Below are 15,760 nucleotides of genomic sequence, written 5' to 3' on the forward strand. Positions count from 1 at the left end.
CAAGTGCCTGAACTGGGGTTCAGGTACTGGGGATACAAAAATGAAATATATATATATATATATATATATATATATATATATCTCCTCTTCAGTAGTGGAGCTAGTAATGGACTCATGGTTTGATAACTGCCTACAGAAGTGTTGAGCATATAATGGTTCCTCAATAGAGGTTTGATGGATTGATGGACCATGCTGCTTTTCAACTAGGCATTCAATGAATGAATGAATGAATGAATGAATGAATGAAATAACTGGATGACAATCCCCTGATGCAGCTGTTCCAGGTGTACTCCTACTATATGAACCTAGTTCTAGCAGACGTAAAGGTGTGAGACTTGTTTGAGGGGAGAAATGCTCTTTAGAGTCATCAAAACAGAGAGCCTACTGTCTTTTCAAGGCAGTGTTCACTCCTTCCCTTAAGGCCTAGTGATTAAACCACAAAACATTTTACAGGCATTGGTGAATACCTTTTGCCAATTTGTGTCATTCAGGTTGTGAGTTATGAGAACTGTGTCCATTCATCATGGTAAAAAACAGCTATTATTGAATACTTACTCTGTGCTGGATGTTTTGCTGATTTCTTTACATGAATTATCTAAATCCTAACAGCAACCCTATGAAGTCGGTATGATTATTGTCCCACTTTACAGAAGAGGAAGCTCAGGCACAGCTAGGGAGCAGGAGAGACAGGACTTGAATCCAGGAAGTCTGATTCCACACTGTGCTGGCTACACAATGAATTGGGAGAGTGGAGAGCTGAGTTCTTGAGCCAGCCCTGCTATTTGCTTGCTGTGTGACCTGCAGAAATCCTCTCAACTCTCTGGTCCTCGGCCCCTTCTGATCACCAGTCTTAAAGCCTCTTCTTTTGAATTCAAGTCCTCTGGTCTTTCTACCACCCTCAATTGCCTAAATCTGGTGGTAATTCCCTGAATCTCATCTTTCATCTCCTTGTATCTCCTCTGATGCAATAGTATCAGAGGCAGCTTGTGATACTGTGTCATTCATAAGAGGAGTATCCTTTTTGAGAAGTTATATATGAAGACCTTAATGGCTTCGTGAATGTCTTGGCTGATGGGAAGTATGGAGAGATCTGCAGAAGGACCCCTGAACCCAATTTCTTCCTGTGACTCCATTCCTCAACTCCTAGTTAAATAAAAATATTTCCTAGTATACAGGATGCTTGTTATCATGGGTCCATTCAGAGCTCATAGCTCATAGCGGGATCTCCTCCTCGCGAGCTGGGTGACTTGCTCTCTGGGCAGGACCGGCTCTCCGCGTCCCTCCACCACCTGACCCCAACGGCTCTCGCCTCCTCCCTTGCCATCCCCGGACCCTTTCTTCCACATCCACTCCTAGCTCCCCCTCGATAATCTCCTGACATCTCTTCAAATCCAATTATCGAATTAATTGACGTGCTAACCGAGAGGCAAACAGAAAGGGGCGGCAAACACCGGGCGGCTGAGGTTTATCCTCCGGCCTCCACAGGCCCCGGCCGGGCGAGATTTACTGGGCCTCGAACACGGCGACAGTTCAAAGCTTTGATTAATCATGTTTTTCTCCCGGCCCCATAATTTAGTTGCTCTTTTTCCCTCCCAGACTTTTTTATTTTATCAGTGTAAACAGAGACGTAGTCCTCATCAGCTTCAATTACAAATATTAAGCCCCCGGACAGCAATTTGACAGAGAGAGGCCAGCCCCCACTCCGTCCCGCCCCCCTAAATCATCCCCGAATTAACATCACAATCGGCGGCTGGCGCGCGTTCAGATTTAAATGGTGGCATATTGTTCGCGGATGGTCTAGTTCAGACCAGCGGGTTCGCAGCTCCAGGCGGCAGCCCCCGCCTCTCGCTCCGCCGCTCCCCTCCTGCCTCCGGGGTGTTTGTGACTCAGGAACCGCGGGAGGCTCCGGCGCCCTGTCTCCAGCAGCTGAGGCTGCAGGCGGGGGTGCGCCGGCGTGTGGGGCAAGCCGGCTGGTGAGAGGGGGAGGGTGTGGGGTGGTGCGAGTCAGGCACAGGGAGAGGAGCTTCAGACGTGGGGTGGCGGGGAGAAGGGCAGAGGCTGGTGAGTTTGGCTTGGGGCGGGGGGAGAACTGGGTTTATGCAAATGAGATGCAAATGAAGGCGCGGAAGCTGCGGGTTTGGGAATGCCACGATATAGCCCCTATATGGCCGCCTTGACCCTTCGCAGAGTCTGCAGGGCACCCTTGGGTCGTGGTGGAGTGGCCAGGAGGTAGGGGAAATCTCTTGCTCTTTGAGGCTTGCGGTATGAAAGAAGAATTGGGGCAAGATTTCTCCGTTTCCTGAGCATGTTAGAGAAAATTGGTCTTAAACTACAGCCGGGAGGCTTGAAGATAGGCCTCAGAAAGGACTTCCTTAGTGGGAAGACCAAGCGTGAGGCTGGAATACCTCCTGGAGATTTTTTGGATTAGAAGACCTTCGAAGCACCAGATTTCTCTGAAGGCGTTTTGGGGAAACGATATGATACCTCTTTGGCTCTGTACCACTGTGGAGGAGAAAAGGGAGAGTTATTTCCCTGACCCCCATTAATACTTTAAGAATGAAGGAGCTCAGGAAGAAAAATGACAATTCAAGAGTGTAGGCTTCCAGATATTTTCATATCCACCTGTCTCTCCGGTCTTGCCCACATCGATCTCCAAGACCTCATTTCTGCCTAGCAACATCACAACCAATCAAGATGCAATTAGGCTTGGCAGCTCGGCTCATCCTTAACTAGGATTGGCTGCTCACAGTATGCGCATCACAAGTTTTCATTGGCTGACGGCCACCTGTATGGAAATGAGAATTACAAGGGACTCAGCCGCTTCTCTGCGACGTGGACCTGTGGCTTAATGCACTGAAACTTGCAAGCTCAGAGCCGGAACTCCTGGGCTTCTTCCCCCAAAGAGATATCTCAGACTTTTCCGTCGGCGCCTCTGCCTGAGGCCTAGTCTGAAAGAAATTCGACGAAATAACGCATAAAATAAGGCGAATTTGTATGCTTTCTGCGTCTGCTTTGCCTTCTCTCGGTTCAATGTCAAGATTTTGCCCCTTCCGTCCAATGCCACGACAGTTCTTGCCCCTTTCTCTCTTCCACGTCCATCCAAGGGGCGCCTTCTCTCCGTGTGGAGTCCCTCAGTCCCTGCCTCCTGTTGCCTCAGATCCTCCCTTTGGGCTCAGCTCCTCCAAATTCCCAATTGCCCCCTTCCTCCCATTCAGGATCCAGGCATCTCACACAACGATCTAAAGCCCAGTTTAGGAGGGAGTTAGAGGGGTGGAGTACTGTCCCCCCCCCCAAAAAAAAACCACCCTCCATCCTCACTCCCCATCCATTTTCTCCGAGGGAGCCGAGTTTGACAGCGAATTCATTCCGAGCGGGGAGGGTGATTTATTCTTCAAATATACCGACAAGTGCGGGCATGATGGAGCCCATTAAAATGTTGGGAGATTGTTTTTATGATTGAAGTCTGTATTACTCCAACCATAAAGAAAGAGAGCAAGGAGTCATTAGCATTTTCATGATGGTGTATTTCTGCTTGTCTCCGCGCCATCACTCATCTTTACTGCCCGTCCCTTTGCTCTCGCTCTGCTACAACGAGGAGAGACTGCAGCCTGAGTTGGGGTTGGGGGTGGGGGAAGGTGGGGGCCAGAGATTCCCCGCCGCTCTGCCCTTCACGCCAAATCCTCACCCTCCCTGGGACGCAGATCATGGGGTGAGAGGCCGAACGCTGACGATGATGTGCCTCAGCTTTCTCCTGCCGCAGGCGCTTCCTGCCCTCTGACTGTCCCTGCAGGGGGTCCCGTCCAAATGGTGCTTGGAGATCTGGGCAGACCTGGTTTGGGAAAGGGGGAGTACCCCTTCCTTTCTTTGGCTCTTCCCTTCCTGGCCTACACACCATTTAGAGCTTTCCAGGGTTATCCACATAGGGATAAAGTCAGGAATTCCTGGCTGAGTGCCCTGGGCTGGAGACATCAGAGTAGGAGAGGACAGAGGGAGGAGACCCCAAGTCCCTGGGTTTGGAGGCTGTGTTGGGAGGAAGTTGGGAGCCTGGACCTTTGGCCTCTGTCTCTGCTACTCCCTCTTTAGAGTTTAAGCCTCCTGTGACCACCCCAATTCCCCCACTCCTGCTCTCCTAATTCCTTAAGTCCTTGATTCTTTCTACCCAATCATTTATAAGACTCTCCAGTACTCCAAGGAACAATTTCATAACCTCCATGAAAATAATGGAGCTCAAAATAATCATTGCCAAAGTAGGAGTTCAGAGAAAGTTGGTTATGGGTGAAACAGTGTCTCTAGGTGTCCAAGGATTGTTAGAATCACCTGTCCTGATCCTTGGCTTTGGATAAGTCTCTTAACATAAAGAAACATTCATTCTAGGTTGGACACAACCTGCCTGCATATCCTGTTGACCCAAATTGTGTGGTGGTGCTTGAGTGAGAGTTGGTTGGGATAAAGGCTTGTTAAAGGGTGGTGGGAAAATGGAAGTGTTAGCTCACAAGACATTAACAGTGATAATAACGATTAGTGGACCACTTTCCCGTTGGTCCAGTGCTTTCTCATGGATATCTCACAACAACCTGAAAGGTAGGTTTTATGACTGCCATTTCACAGATGAGGAAACCAAGGATCAGGTGACTGTGTGTGGGGTACTCAAGATCACTTAGCTAGTGAACAGGAGAACCAAGATCTGAACCCTGGGCTGTCTTCATTAACTGATACTGCCTGAGAAGGTGTTCAAGGTCTCTAAAGTGGAAGCCAAGCTGACTGATTGCCCCATATACGTCATCTGAGTTCATAAGAAGGTGGAGAAGACATTCTAGTAAGTGTTAAATATTTTGGGAGAAATCTTAGTAGGAATATTCTTCCCTCGGCCACCACAGCTGGGTAGTTGGGTAGTAGTTAGCATTGCTGGGATTAACCCTTCTCTCATTCAGGGAACATTTATTGAGCACCTAGTATGTGTGATCTTCTGACTGACCACACCCTCCCCTTCCACAGGCCTCCTCCCCCTTTTGAGATGGGTATAATAGGGCTCTGGGGTCCTGGGCAGAGGTATAGCCCCAGGCAGCTGGACAGAGATGGAGCAAAGGGGGGGGTGCGGAGGTGAGAGCCCCCCTACAGCCTGCACAGTGCCCAGAGGCGGCTGCAGCAGCAGCCCCAGATTTACAGCTGTCCTGGCTCTGATGCCATAAAAGCAAACGATCCTTCTCTGTACTAATTTCTGTGTAATTAGATCTCTCCTGGCATGGAAAGTGGGGAGTGGGGGTGGCCAGAAGGGGAGGGGTGCCAAGGACTCTTCACAGAGGTGGGAGGAGGGACTGTGGGACACACATGGCTTCATGTGGCACAGGGATGGGCTCAGGGATCTGCATGCACTGTGACAAAGATGGAAAATGCAATCATGCACACATGGAAGGCAAGGAGGCAGATGAGTGCCCAGGATAGGGACAAAGCAGGGATCCTGCACAAAGATCCTGAAGCCAGAAGAATAACTCCTGGGTAGTCTGTGTACACACAGGGGGAACTGAAATCCTTGGAGGAGCTGCACACAGACTTCCCCACATGCAGCTAGATACTAAAATCTCACAGAGAGGCCTGAACAGTAAAAAATTTGTGCAGACACATCACATTTACAAAACAATATACACACACATTTACCAGCACGAAAGCAGATACACACTTCTCTTAAATGCAAAACTTATAGCATCTGCATTAAATAGGAACTCAACAAATGTCTGTTTCCTCCTCCACCCCCATCCACTGCTTGCCCCCATCCACTGCTTGCCCTATTAGAGGCAGAAAACGAAAAGATGCAAAAAGCCTTTTTTTTTAAAAAGCGAGATTCTCTTTAAGATACTTGAAGATGGATCCTATTAAGCCAAGAAAGAAAGAAAAAAAGAATTAGAGGAATGTGGGGATGGTTAAAGAGGGAACAATCCTGGAATCTTCCCTTTCCTCGGGAAGAACAAAATATCAAACCAGAAAAACATATAGTTGTTATTATTACTGTCCCCCCATCCCATCCCATGGTGACAAACAATGGCCATGGGTATGGCAGTAATGTCGTTCGGAACAACACTTCTACCGAGCTAAGTATTCATTATGCACTGCAGTGTATTTGTGGAGGGACCTCAAGGGGCCTCTTATCCAATCTCCCTCTGCAGCCCAGATTTCTTTCACAGTAAGCCTGCCAGGGCATCAGCCAGCTTCTGCTTCAATACTTCTGCCGAAAAGGAGCTCTTTACTTCATAAGCAGTTTGCCCCTGTCACTGGACTGCTGTAATGGTTAGACTGTTCTGTGGTAGAATTGAAATCCGTCTTCTTTTAAATTTCAGAACACACTATTTCTAACTGCCTGTTATTTCGAGTTATTCTAATGTTTTAAGACCAGTTCAATCAAAGCGTTAATCATCCCCCCCACCACAGCAATAACAATTAGAAACCCATTGGAAAATCAGGAGATTCTGATCTCCACAGATGACTGTCATGTACTTATCTTAAGCCCTTGTTCTAATGGGTAATTCCTGATTAACCTGAGTAATGAAAATGTATCACAATAAAGAAAGATTTGTCATGCCTTGTTATCACTTCATAAGGCCGTCCTTCTAGATACCTGCCATAACATCAGGATATTTCTATCCCAATAAAACATGATCATGATGTGCTTGGCTAATAAAAAGGAAAAAAGACACGCATTAAAAGTATGTTTAAAATGATTTGCATGAGTGATATAAATATAAACCACCACCATCATCATTGTCAACATCATCCTCAGTTTATTTGCCTTTTGAAATCCCTGCCCGACCTTGTGGGTCGAGGTAAAGGAAGAGAGAGGCAGAAAATTAGCACCTATTAAATGCTTCCCATGGCCAGGCACTGTGCTAAACACTCACAATAACCCTGTAAGATAGGTATTCTTATGACCTTACAGGTGAGGGAATGGGGCTCAAAGAAGTTAAGTAACTTGCCTGAGGTCAGACTGCTAGTACAGGGGATCAGGATTGTAACCCAGGTAAGTCTGCTTCCAAAGCCCACACTTTCCCCCCTAAACTCGGACAGGTTAATTTTACTTTGATGCAAGCAGAGCCTCACTGAGTGGATTTATACACTGACTTGACGTTGGTGAGGAGTATGTTGGGCTCAAAGACCTCACCCTTCCCAGTCTGGACTCCCTGCAGGGGAGCCAGGGGTTCAGAGGCTGAATATTATGGCCTTTGTGCCCGGTCACATTACTATCATCACCCAGGGGTGCCCATATATAATTATGGGTGGTGCTACAGGCACCGTCACTGCTGTACAGTGACACGTTCACAAAACTCACTGTCACATTTAACCCATGCTGGGACTCAACAGAGGCTGGTTGTTCCTTCCCTTCTCCCAGTCGGTGGAGTGTGCAGCCAGCAGGGGTCGCCAGCACACCAGGAATTACCACTCGCTGGGCCAGTCTCCTTCGGCCCTAACAGGACAGAATATTCCTCCTCCTCTGCTCTTCTCCTAAAATCTCTCTCTGATCCCTCCCCTTTCCTGCTTTCCCTTTCTAGCCCCCCTCCCCTTCCCCAGGCCTTGTAGCTTCTTATCCTCGAGCTGGATAGTTGCCCCTTATGCAGCACCTAAACTGCCCAATCCCAGCCTAGACCAGGGACCAGGGATTCAGGCTGTCATCCTGCTTTAGTGATGCCAGGGAGCTGGTAAGGAGCTTGGAGTGCCCAACCTTCTGGTTCATCCTTGGCCAATTAAGCTTCTCCCTCCTCTCAGTGCCTTCCCAACACCCTGTCGTGACCGTTCTTTTATTGTCCCAATGTTCGTGTAAGGAAGTGTCGCAAACATCCTCAGACTCCCAGGGTCCTTTAGCTCCCTCATCTTGGGAGAACCTAAGAATGAAGGAGGAGGCAAATCTCTGGTGGAGTGGGTGATCTGCGGCCTGTGGTTTTTGGATGAGAAACCACGATTTGGGGCGTACAGTGGAGGGACCCATGTACCCTGGCTCACAACAGAAAGAAGGGCCAGGTGTCTGCTCCCTGCAGGGAAGCTGTGGCTGCCTTCTGGGAGTGACATCTCTCTGATCTTTTCTGCCTCTCCCCTCCCCTGGTGTAGCAGCAGCGCCCCAGCTTTTCCATGCCCCCTTCTCTCTGCAGCCCCCTCCCCGCAACTTCTGGAGCCCAGTGATTGGCGGCTGCCTGCTGCAGGGCCGGCTGGGTTTATGGCTTTGCGGCCGCTGGGGAGAAAGCGAGGCCAGAGACCGAAAATGGAAACCCACCAAGAAATTGAGAATGATGAAAGAGTAAAAGAGAGGGAGACCAAGACAGAGGCAGAAGGACCCCGAGAATAACAGATACCCTAAATCAACATGATGAGAGGGACTAAAGCAGAGATGGACCCAAAGAAAATTATAGAGATGCTGATAAAAGAGGGGAAAAATGTAAGAAGGATGGGGTGAAAAGGAAAAGAAAAGCAGACAGGAAAACAGTTGGATAAGTCCTGAGAGTAGGGATGTGCAGGGCTTTCCAGGGGGACAGGAATTGCTGGTAATATGTAGAGGGTGGGGTAGACTTCTAGGGACTCCCAGAAATTCTGATACAGAAGAGGCCAGAAGATCTTGCAGTTCTCCTCACACCTGTGCTCCCATTCATCCATTTTAGCCTTTTCCATGTTCACACCCTCCTGAAATTTTAGAGGTTATTACAAAAATGTCCTCCTGAAGAATGATCCATGATCTAGTGTGGAAGGATCTTGTCCCATTTTCCATGAAATGAATGGGAAAACTGAGGTCTGGGATTTGGGAGGGATTTTAACATTAGAGCTACATTTTTTTTGTTTTAAGATTTTTTTGAAGTGGACCATTTTTTTTTAATCTTTATTTAATTTGTTACAATATTGCTTCTGTTTTATGTTTTGGTTTTTTGGCCATGAGGCATGTGGGATCTTAGCTCCCCAAACAGGGATCAAACCTGCACCCCCTGAACTGGAAGGCGAAGTCTTAACCACTGGACTGCCAGGGAAGTCCCTAGAGCTACACTTTGTTGCACATGAATTAACTTGCAAGGTTGTTGGCTCTCTGTCATGGCATCTTGATTGGCGCATACCACATTTACCTTATGTTATAGTAATTTCTCTGTATATCCTTTGTGCTAATATATAAATAGGCTCTTTAATAGCAAGATCTGTGTCTGCCCTTCTTTGTGGCTCCCATAGTGCCTTGTTCTTGTTTATTAAGTGAACCAATTAATGGCCCCTAGAGAGGTATAAGCAGAGGTTGGATGAATATCAACTAGGGGTGGAGTCCAGGGAATTGCTGCACTGAATGAGAAGTTGGAGATATATCTCTAAGCACCTTTTTGGTTTTGAGGTTCTATCAGCCCATGTATAAGAACCTGAGTTTGCTGTTTCTTTTCCCAGTTTTCCAGATATGCAGGGGTAAGACAGACACAAAGTGGGAAACCCCAAATTCCAAAGTAACTACTGTGGGTGGAGCTCTGTACAAGGCATTTTACACATCTGATCTCATATAATCATCACATTAACTGTTCCAGGTAGGCGTTATCCACATTTTGCAGATGAGGGCTCAGAGAGGTGAGGTGTTTTGCTCCAGGTCACATGGTTAGGAACTATGACAAATTAAGTCTAGAGGTCTCTAAAGCCTGGTGATTGCCACAACACCGTGTTTCTACCAGTTTGAGAGATTTCCAAGGTTTCAGAAAGGCAAAGAAGGAGTTGAGAAATGGGGAAAACAGGGAGAAGACATGGCTTCTAAATTTAGGGTTGGGAGAGAGATTTGGAACTCTAAGCTGGGAAAAAAAGTCCACTTTTATGAGAGTTAGAACAGGACGTTTCTGCTCTTACCTGATTATCAACAGACCTGGAGAAAGAGGGACAGGGACAGAGATACCCAGAGGTCGGGTATCGAGCACTGGAATCTCTTGCCATAGGTTCTGGCGTTGGGAGCTTGAGACATACGGGTGCCTATAGAATGCAGTCTTGGGAATTCCAGGCATTTCTCTTTCTGCTAGGAGGGTTGTTGGGAGTCTAGGGATGTCCAGGTTGTGGGTGTCCTATTCAGTGTTAGTGCTGTGCAGTAGAAATTCTTTTTTTTTTTTAATAGAAGAATGTCTTTTTATTTATTTATTTATTTTTATTTATTTATTTATTTTGGCCGCGTCGGGTCTTTTAAATTGTTTTTTTTTAATTTTTATTGGGCTATAGGGGATGGGTTGGGAAATATCTCTGTAAGTTATGCCCTACTAGGGAAATGTCCATTCTCATTTTCCTGCGATAGCTTTCAGAGCTTTTTCTTTTTCTTGGAGCTGCTGCTCTTGCTGGCAGCAGCCTCTTCAGGTCCACTGCTGAGAGGCTCCTCCTTGGAAGAGAATTTCCTCTTTTTCTTGGGGACCCTCTTGTTTCCTGACTCTTCAGGGTCACTATCTGGTTCCTCTTTGGGGAAAGATTTCTTCCTCTTGGTAAGACTTCCACTGCCAGCTGTCTCTTCAAGATCACTACTAACCAGCTCCTCCTTGGAAAAAGATTTCTTCTTTTTGGGTTTGGAGGAGACGGATGGGTCTTCCATTCCATTCTCCTGAGGAGCCTCCTGGGGCTTTTGCTTCTTCGTCTTTTTGGGTCTTTTCATCTGTCTCCTCACATTCCTCCGGGGTCCTACTGCTGTTTTCTGAAGACGCCAGGGCAATCGCAGCCAGCCTTTTCTTTTCCTTCTTCAAGCGTTTCTTCTACTGTTTATCCAGCTTCCTAGTAATCTCAGCAGGTGCTTCCTCTGCCCGAACGATTGCCTCCTTCATGACATCCAGATTCTTTCGTGGAATCTCTCCAGTCTCATAGGACAGCCGCTCCTCAACTTGCTCTCGAAGCTTCTCCCCAAATACACTGGTAGGTACCTCAGAGAAGCAATCGATTCGTGAGGCAATACTGCATTTGTTTGCCAGGTATCAGGAGATGCGGCCTTTGTTCTTGGCAGCTGCTCGGCCAATGAAGGTAGAGTGGAAAATGAGTCCATATTTTGGGGTGTTACCCCTTGTCTTCAGGGCTCTGGAAAGTTGGTCCCTGTGCTGGGCCCATTGAATCACTCAGACACCAGGACTGGCCATCACTGCGTCGGGTCTTAGTTGCGGCATGCGGGATCTTTATTGTTGCAGCGCGCAGGCTTCTCTCTAGTTGTGGTGTGAGGGCTCCAGAGCTCATGGGCTCTCTAGTTGAGGCGCTCAGGCTCAGTAGTTGTGGTGCGTGGGCTTAGTTGCCTTGCAGCATGCGAGATCTTCGTTCCCTGACCAGGGATCGAACCTGCGTCCACTGCTTTAGAAGGCGGATTCTTTACCACTGGACCACCACGGAAGTCCCTGTGCAGTAGAAATTTAATATGGGTCACATACATAAAGTCTTCTAGTAGCCACATTTTAAAAAGTAAAAAACGGGCTTCCCTTGTGGCGCAGTGGTTGAGAGTCCGCCTGCCGATGCAGGGGACATGGGTTCGTGCCCCAGTCCGCGAAGATCCCACATGCCACGGAGCGGCTGGGCCCGTGAGCCATGGCCGCCGAGCCTGCGCATCTGGAGCCTGTGCTGTGCAACGGGAGAGGGTGAAACTAACTTTAATAATATATTTTATTTAACCCAATGTATCCAAAATATTATACCCCTTCAACATGCAATCAATATAACATTATTTTAAATTCATTTTTCTTTTTGGTGTTAAATCTGAGATTTGTTATGCAGTTTGCAGTTGACAAATCTCAATCTGTACTAGCCACATTTCTAGTGTTTAGTAGTGGGGAATTCCCTGGTGGTCCAGTGGTTAGGACTCTGCACTTCCACTGCAGAGGACATGTGTTCGATCCCTGGTCAGGGAACTAAGATCCCGAATGCCATGTGGCAAAAAAAAAAAAAAAAAAAAAAATCAAGTGTTCAGTAGTGGCATGTGGCTGGTGGCCACCATAGTGGAGTGCAGGCTTAGAGCGTGCCTCGAGCCTGCAGGATCTTTGATGTTAGATCCAGACATCTTGGTTCCCACCCTTGATTCTTCTGACACTTTGACATAGGAGTCCTTGTTCTTCTGTGAGTATGGAGACATATTCCCAATTCCCACGGGTCAGAAGAATTGCGTGTCTATTGCAGGGTATCTATTGCAGGCTCTGTGAAGTCCAGCTGCACAATAACTTCCACCGGCAACACACTCCTTAAGCGCCTCTTGCTGAGCTGCCAGTGACCTCCTGCCTGCTAAACCAGCCGTTTCCAGGGATACTTTCCCTGGCTTCTCTGCTACACCTGCCGCCGCTGGCCTTTCTCCTTGACTCATCTGTCCCCAGTTGCTTCCTATCTCTCTGATCGATCCTTCTATCTTCTCCATGATTCGGCACTCTCCATCCTTCCCTTCCATGTTGATGGTCTCCTGGGTGCTGCCCTTGGTCCTCTTACCTCTCACTCTACATGCAGGGAGACCTGGGTAATCTATCTTCACTTGTATCACCTTTATTTACAAGGATCTTAAGTCTCTATCTCCAGCTCTAAACCCTTCTGAGCTCCGGACTTAAATATCTATCCAATTGTCTACTGGAGTTCTCTCCTTTGAACGATCCCAAAGACATTGGGAATTCAACAAGACAAAACGGCATGAATCATCTTTTCCCTCAATGTATGATTTCTCCATTTGTATTATTAATTTGGTGAATGGCATCACTGGTTATCTGGTCATTGAAACCAGAAACCTGGGATCAACAGGACTCCTTCTGTTCAATTCCCATATCTGATTATCAAGTCCCATTAATTCTGCATCCTGAAGAATTCTGCTTCTTTTCCTCTTGACACTACTTAAGTTCAGTGCTCACTGTTTTTTTTTTTTTTTTTTTTGGTTGGGGGACCTTGCCATGCGGTTTGCAGGATCTTAGTTTTCTGACCAGGGATTGAACCCGGGCCAGGGAAAGTGCCAAGTCCTAACCATTGGACTGCCAGAGAATTCCCTAGTTCAGGGCTCACTTTCCTGGCCTGGGTTATTACAGTGGGTTCCTAACTGGTTTCTTTGGACTTTCATGATCCGGCAATAGAGTGTAAGCTCCTTGAGGGCAGGCATTTCTATCTGTTCATGCAGATTCCCAGTGCCTAAGACAGCACCTGGCACATAGTGGGCATTCAGTGAGTATTTGTTGAGGAAATGTATGAGTAAAGGTCTGTTATCTGTCGTTCCAGCCTCACTTCCCACATCGTGTCCAATCCTCATTCGGCAGCCCTGAGTGTTGAGATTTCTGAGTGAATTAGGTCTTTGCCGTCTTGTCCCATCTGCCTGCACACTCTGGGCTCCCGTGTACACACTGTTTAAGACTCAGCCCCCATATCATCATCCACAGGAAGCTTTGTCTTCCGAGTCTTGGTTAATTAAGTACCTGTTCTCTGTGGTCCCACAGCATACTGTGCGTATCTCTAAAGTAGCGCTTACCTTGTTTTCTTCTATTTGTTAGTTTATGTTGACTGTGAGCTCTTTGAGGGCAGGGTTTTTGACTGTTCCATCTCTAGTCCCAGCAACTGACCCATAAAGAACACTCCATAAAGTTTTTTTGAATGAACGCATGAAATCTCTTTTTTTCCTGTAAAGATTTTATTTTTTAATTTTTTAAAATGTAGAGTATTTCGCCATTCTTTTTCTTTTTTTAAATTAGTTTTTATTGGAGTATAGTTGCTTGCATGGAATCTCTGTATCCTAACTGACATCACATCTTGTTCTTTCAGGCCACACAGGGCACTTCAAAGGTACTGGTAATGTTTTTAAAGCTGGTTAGTAAGTCCAATAATGTGCACTTTATTATTCTTTATCCCTTGTATATGGACATATATATCTTCTTTTGTATGTATGGAGTATTTTATTAAAATAACTAAAAAAATTATTTTTGGAGGACTGGCCCTATGTGCCAGTTTCTGTACTGGACTTCAGGGACAAGAGATGTACAAACACAGAACCTACCCTCAAGCTGCTTATAGTCGAGAGAGAAGAAAAACTTGTGAACATGATATAGTGAGTTTTTACAAAGTGCTATGTGTAGTATCACAGAGGATAATGGAGGAAATCACGAAAGGCTTCACGGAGGAGCTATCTTTTGAGCTGAGGCGAAAGCATGTGTTCAGAGGCATGCAAGGGCAGTGCCTATTTCTGTGGAGTGGTTGTGTAAAACTGGACTCCAGGGTTCCTTAGGGTAGGATGGGGAATGGAAAGGCAAGTTGGTGAAGACCCCGACGGGCACACTGAACGATCTGCACATCGCATTCCTGTAGGTAATAGGCAGCCATTGTGGTTCTGTGAGTGGGGAGTGATGTTTGGATTCATTCATCTCTCACCAAATACTGACACCTGAGTTCCTATCTGCTGCTGCTTGGTCTGAGCCCATTCAGGTCCATCACTTTCTGCAAGAATACTGGGAAGCAAGAGGGAGAGAGACGATCCCTTACAGGAGGGATACAGTAGGAAGGCTGAGTTGCCAAATACCGAATGGTGAGTAGGAGAAAGAACTCCAGTTGGAACCCAGCTGTCTTCCCTCCCTGCCCATGCAGTCAGTTACTCTCCCCTGAGCTCCCTGTGTTGGGGCCATGCACTGGACCCTGGGGTAGACAAATCGTAAGTGACGAAGAGAAATGGCTCTACATTTCTGGGGAACTCCTAGTCTGAAGGTGCCGACTGCACACCTGAAGACATACGAAGGGCAGAGAAAGGAGGGACTGGAAACTCTAGATACCCAGGTTAAGGGGTCCAGTGAGGGACTGGAGGACTTCGTGGAGGAGGGGAGTACGGAACAAGCTTGGGAAAGTGAGGCAGAACTGGGCTGGGGGGAAAGGAAAGAGGTGAAAATGACCCATGCAGTTTTGGAGGTGGGAAAGAACAAAACTTATGCTGCAGTCGTCGTAAGTGCTTTTACTCTGGCAGTGTCTGTGTCAATGGCCTTGTGCAGCTAGCTACCCCTGTGGCCCCTGCGTGTGTGCGGCTTTGCAGGGGCTGTGGGATGGCAGTAAAGGCCCTGGGTCCCTCTTTCTGTCACCCTTCCTCCTCTTCTGCACTGGGGGGGGGCACCCTTCTAGAAGCAGGATGTCTGGGTTCCAGGTTCTTCCCTCCCCAACCTCCCCCAGACATAAATCACAAGTGATTTCATTAAATGCACCTCCTGCTGGGGATGTTGGCTCATAATTCCTCTCTGATTAACCCTCACAACCCCGGCAAGTTTACAGGCCAAGAGAGGGAGGGGATAAGGGGGAGGGAAAAAGGAGGGATGGGGGGAATCCCAGGCCGGTGATGGATGCCTCTGTCAGCCCGGCTCGTATTTATTAATAGTCTTAATACAGGAAGCAATAAAGGAAGAGAGGGATTCTATTAATTAAATCATTGTTATAATTAACTTTCATTAAAGTAGGATCAATAAAGAGGAGTTGAGATGGAGAGAGGAGAGATCCATTATCTCTAATTTCCTTGGAAGGGATTCAGGGAACGAGATGGGGTTGCTAGGAGACAGCAACGTGAGGGAAGAAGGAAGGATGTAAGATGTCACCCAGGTGGGGTTGGAAGGGGGGTTGCGGGCAGGAGGGTTTCAGGTGGATGGAGAGAGGGGATGGTGGGGGTGGCCCACCCACAGGCCCTGAAGGGAACGGGGGTGGCTGATAAGGGAGCTATTGGGATGGAAACCAGGGGGCTGTAGGCACGGTTAATGCCAGGCATTGCTGAGAGTCTTGGTGAGCACGTGGGTCCTTAATACATGCTTTGTGATGCTGTGTGTGTGTGTCTGCCTAGCCT

The 15,760-nt window shown here is 47.4% G+C and overlaps 1 pseudogene; it reads right to left on the bottom strand.

The window, feature by feature from the left end:
* Positions 1–1,797: 1,797 nt before the first annotated feature.
* Positions 1,798–10,784, bottom strand: LOC114886164 (annotated as a pseudogene).
* Positions 10,785–15,760: the final 4,976 nt, after the last annotated feature.

The sequence above is a fragment of the Monodon monoceros genome, unplaced genomic scaffold, assembly GCF_005190385.1.
Source record: "Monodon monoceros isolate NGI ecotype Baffin Bay Population unplaced genomic scaffold, NGI_Narwhal_1 Super_Scaffold_6, whole genome shotgun sequence".
In the NCBI taxonomy this organism is placed as follows: domain Eukaryota; kingdom Metazoa; phylum Chordata; class Mammalia; order Artiodactyla; family Monodontidae; genus Monodon; species Monodon monoceros.